Raw genomic sequence first — 5,011 nt, forward strand, 5'->3', positions numbered from 1 at the left:
GAATCCACTTGGTCCACCCTAACTCGAAGCTCGGCCAATTCCTTTGCAAAAGAGCTTTCCTCGGCTTCTTCAACTGCAACTATCCTTTTTAGGTTATGCCTTTCTTTCGACCACCCCCTGCTGTTGGTGGCGAATTCCTCTATCACCGCCATGGCTTCCTCACCTGACTTCCTTAAGAACCCTCTATTTGCACCTGAATCAAGCATAGCACAAATTTTCTCGTTAAACCCATTATAGAGAATTCCTACCTGATGGTCCACGGTGAAACCATGGTTAGGGCACTTTCGGAGAAGGGCTTCGAAACGAGCAAATGCCTCATAGAGGGGTTCGTCGGCCTTGTATGAATTGGAAGATCTCGCTTTTGAGCTTCAATATTGTGCCTGACGGATAGTACTTGTCGAGGAAGGCAGCTACAATGTCCTTCCATGTGGAGACCTTTTCTCTGGGCATACATTCAAACCACTCTTTAGCAGAATCAGTTAATGAAAAGGGAAAGAGTCTTACCCTTATGGAATCGTCATCGACACCATTCAACTTGAGAGTGTTTGAGATCTCCACAAATTTGGAGAGATGGCGATTGGCATCCTCTGTAGCCCTACCTGCAAAAGGAGTTTGCTCGACCCTTTGAATAAGGGGCATGCGTAACTCGAAATTGTTAGCGTCTATAAGAGGTCCTTCGGGAAAGGTTATCATATTCCCATGATTGAACATGTTCATCACGGGTTGTATTTCCTGATTCTTCTTCTCTAAAGCCTCGCGGGCTGCCCTTTCCGCATCTCTCTCATCTATCAGTAGCTTCACCATTTCCTGCAATTTCTCGATGTCTGTTCGGTCACCCATTGTTCCTGATCCTGATCCTTTTTCACTTCTTATTTTCCTACGAGCTCTTTCAAGTTCCAAGTCGAGCGGTTCTAGGCTGTCCTTCCCAGAGCGCGTTCGCATACAAAACCTGCAAGAACCAAAAACAAAAACGAATTAGAAACTAAAATTAAAAACAGAAAGCAATTAAAATCCAAAGTAGCAAAATTGTTCGTTTGAAGATATCACTCCAAAGTGAATTGTCTTCTCCGGCACCAAAAACTTGATGAACTTTTTATTAGCACTAAATAAACCTGCAAGTATACCGAGTATATATATATAGTATAGCTAAAGGTTAGTACCGGATATCGAACACGGGGAAGACGAACACAAAGTGTTTATCCTCTACTAAGACCCAAATACTATCTGGAAAAACAAGTGGGTTTTGAAAACTTTTGGAAAACTAAAAACAATAGAAAGCGTAGACCAACTAAAAGTGAATAAAACACGGAGAAAGACGATAGAGATAAGGGAATCCCAGGGATGTGTGTTCACAGTTATGGTTATACAAAAGTCCAACTACAATACTCTAGCACAGTTATTACTTTGATAGAACTAGTCACCTAGCTTATGCTCATGCGATACAAACGTTGATTACAAGATTAGGGTTGTCAATCCTAACACGTAACTCCAAAAAGCTCCTAAGACCCTTGAAAAGTCCTCACTCTCAATTAACAGTGCCATTTTAAGGGAAGCTAACTGTAGCGTCTACTAAGTGGATCTAACTTGCTAGAACTCTGTCACAGTTATGAAGCGAGTTATATTAACTCATACACAATTGTGTCACTCAATCATGCAACATCAAAATTACTTAGGGAAGAAACAAAGTAAAAACAAAACGGATATTAAATAGAAAAAGGAATTTGTATAACCAAAGTTGTTACTAACACATCCCTAGAATCCTATGAGTTTAGTTACACATAAATGAATAAGCTAAAAACATAGATTGAATGGAAGACAATTTGAACATAAAACAAAAGCAAATAAAAATGAGTAAGGTGACTAAGCAAATTTAAGCCGACACATATTATATATATAAATAAGAGATGAAAGTCAGCTTGAGGAAGGAAAAATAAAAATAAAGCAGAAGAAAAGTAGAGTTGGAGACGTAGATCAGAAAGTAAAATTTTATACAGTTATGCACTAAAATTAAATAGAATTCCCGCTCTCGGATTCAAGGTTAGACATATGACCATGTAGTTTTAAAATATGTATATACTTTTGTTGTTGGTTAAATGTATACTATGATAATAGGATCGAGAAACTGACTAGGAGACAGATTCAGAACATGGGTTATTTGTCGTAATCAGGTGTATATAAATCACACTTTTAATTTTACATATTTATGTGATTGATTGCTACGCGTTAAATTGGAGCGAATATTTGAATTATATGATGTGAAATTAAAATGGCAATGTGTTATTTGATATTAATGGTGGAATATAATATGGATATGTGATTGTTGCAAGAGATATGTAATTGATGCAATTGATATGTTTACACATGGTTTTAGAATTATTTGAATCATTGGATTAAAAAGGATCTGTGACAGTCATGCCTGGGACTGATATCAATGGCAATGGACCTACGGGTCATATACAATGGCAATGGACCTACGGGTCATATATATACAATGGCAATGGACCTTCAGGTCTTATATATGTATACAATGGCAATGAGACCTACTGGTCATATATACAGTGGCAATGGACCTTAGGGTCATATATATATATATGTACAATGGCAATGAGACCTTCGGGTCAGATACAATGGAATCTTGGGCAGATGTCAGGCTTGATTTGTCACAGAATAATAAACTGAATAGTGTGGCATATGCATATGTACATGAAATTGTTTCTAATAATTTGTTGGTTATTGTTATATATATTTCTTAAAGAATATATTGATATCTGGATGTGGAATTAAAGGTAAGGTTTATATACACTGAGTTGTGGCTCATATAAACCACTAATATTTTTCAGGAATAAGATATCAGTGAAGTTTTTCATTGACATGGGTCGTAGGAATTGCACATGTTATCGGGGTCGGCGGCTGACGCGTTTTGGAAACCTTCTCTTCCTCATCATTTTTGCATGTAGATAAATATATAGTATATAGAGTGGTGAGAGGGTCCCACTAGAGTTTAGAATGGTTTGAAATATTCAATTGATAAATGTTGATTTTTGGAATTATATAATATGCGTGCTTTTGAAAATTTAAAATATATTTATAGTAAGTGCATACGTCATAAAGGTTGAGGAGTGACAATAGCGATCACTACTACCCAAGGAACTTTCAAGAACATGATCGATATGTATAGTGTGTTGTTTGCCACGGTGCTTGAGCCCCAGATAGATCCCCAGCCTTCTTTCTTTAGTAGGCGCTTTGGGTTGCAGTTTAGGTGTTCGAACACAAACGGCAAGATTTGGATCTTCACTCACAGGGACCGGCAGGTCGAGGTTATCAACAACTCAGAGTAGGTCCTTCATGTCCAAGTTACTGCGGCTATCTTCTCATATTCAATCTATCTCTCTGTAGTGTACGCTTAGTGCTCGAGGGAGGGGAGATACGATTTGTGGAATAAGCTCAGGGACATCTCTTTAGCGACTGACGGGGCACCCTGGCTAGTTGGAGGAGACCTCAACATCATCTAGCTTGAGGAAGATAGACGGGACAACACAACATATAGGTACACAGAGATGATGAACTTCGTTGATGCAGTCGCAGGCTGCCAGCTTTTGGACCCAGGGTTTGATGGCCCACTGATGCACTTTTTATTAGCACTAAAAATACCAACAAGTATACATGGCAGATCTAGTATAGCTAAAGGTCAGTACCCGGTTGTCGAACACGGGGTATAAGATCACCGACTGGCTACCTTCTACTGAGCTTCTTTTACTATTTGGAGAAACAGTGGGTTTTGAAAACTTTTGAAAACAAATAATCTAAAAGCGGTAAATAGCATATTGTAACACAAACTAGAGATGTTTATAAACAACTAGAGGATGGGAAATTCGATATGGAGGACATGGAGGGTGGACATGAAACAAAGGAAGAACCAAATACTTCGGATCAAGATGCAGCAGGGTGGCTGAAACCTCCCGATGGAAGCATTCCTATGGAGGTCACAATGAATGTGGAACACTTGAAACAATTGGAGAAAGAGGGGCCGTCCGCCTCACATTTTTCGAAATCCCAATGATATCAAGCCAATTGATGTTTTGGAATGTTAGAGGGCTAGCCAACGCAGGCACTCAACGCATTCTATCAGCTGATTAAGTCCATTAATTTGTCCTTTGTTGCAATTTTTGAACCGTTAACTTCGCCATCACAAGATGTACGTCGCCGGTTGAAGTTAGAGTTCAAAGCAGCAAATGTTAATAATCAAATCTGGATTTTGGCCGAGAAGGATTGGCAAGTGGAGAGCTGCACTGACACAAAATAGCTCCTACACGTCAAGATTACTTCAACGAAGTTCAAAGACCCTATCTTCATCTCAGCCGTGTATGGTAAATGTTCGGGAAGTATGAGGCGGCCTCTGTGGAGGGACATGAGGGAAATTGTGGAGAATATGGAAGGAAGGCCTTGGATGATCGGGGGGACTTCAATATTTTTGGGTAAGAAGAGGAGAGGAGGGGATCCACACCATGTAGTAGAAACAAAAAGAAGGAGATGGCAGAGTTTGCGAATACCATTGCAGATTGCCAACTGCTGGATCTAGGGTGCGACGGGGCACAATTCACGTGGGCAGGAGGAACTCTACTGGAAAGATTGGATCGAATTCTGGTGGGGGAAGGATGGACCTTGACCTTCTCACACACAAGAGTGTCTAACCTACCGAGAGTTGGTTCAGACCATGGCCATGTTTTAGTCAGATGCAATGGAACGCGTACATGGGCCATAGTCTCCTTTAGGTTTCAAAACATGTGCGTTATACATCCAACGCTGAATGATGAGGTGAGGAAGGTCTGGGAGGAGGAGACGGAACTGAGAGGGATGCGTCGGCTTCATTTAAAACTTACACGGGTCAAGGAGAGGTTGAAGATATGGAACAAGGAAATCTTTGGTAACTTATTTGCTAATCTTAAAAGGACTGAAGCTAAGGTTAGTGAAGCTCAAGCAAACTTTGATGATAATCCTTCGCCCGAGAACA

The 5,011-nt window shown here is 40.1% G+C and overlaps 1 non-coding gene across 1 annotated transcript; it reads left to right on the forward strand.

Annotated features, from left to right (window-relative positions):
• The first annotated feature begins 264 nt into the window (after positions 1-264).
• On the forward strand, positions 265-369 carry LOC125185750 (small nucleolar RNA R71). Its single transcript, XR_007170251.2, has one exon. It is a non-coding gene; the product is annotated as a small nucleolar RNA R71 (small nucleolar RNA).
• The last annotated feature ends 4,642 nt before the right edge of the window (positions 370-5,011 follow it).

The sequence above is a fragment of the Salvia hispanica genome, chromosome 1, assembly GCF_029641045.1.
Source record: "Salvia hispanica isolate PSC_SH4W2 chromosome 1, Shi_PSC_v1, whole genome shotgun sequence".
Classification (NCBI taxonomy): Eukaryota; Viridiplantae; Streptophyta; class Magnoliopsida; order Lamiales; family Lamiaceae; genus Salvia; species Salvia hispanica.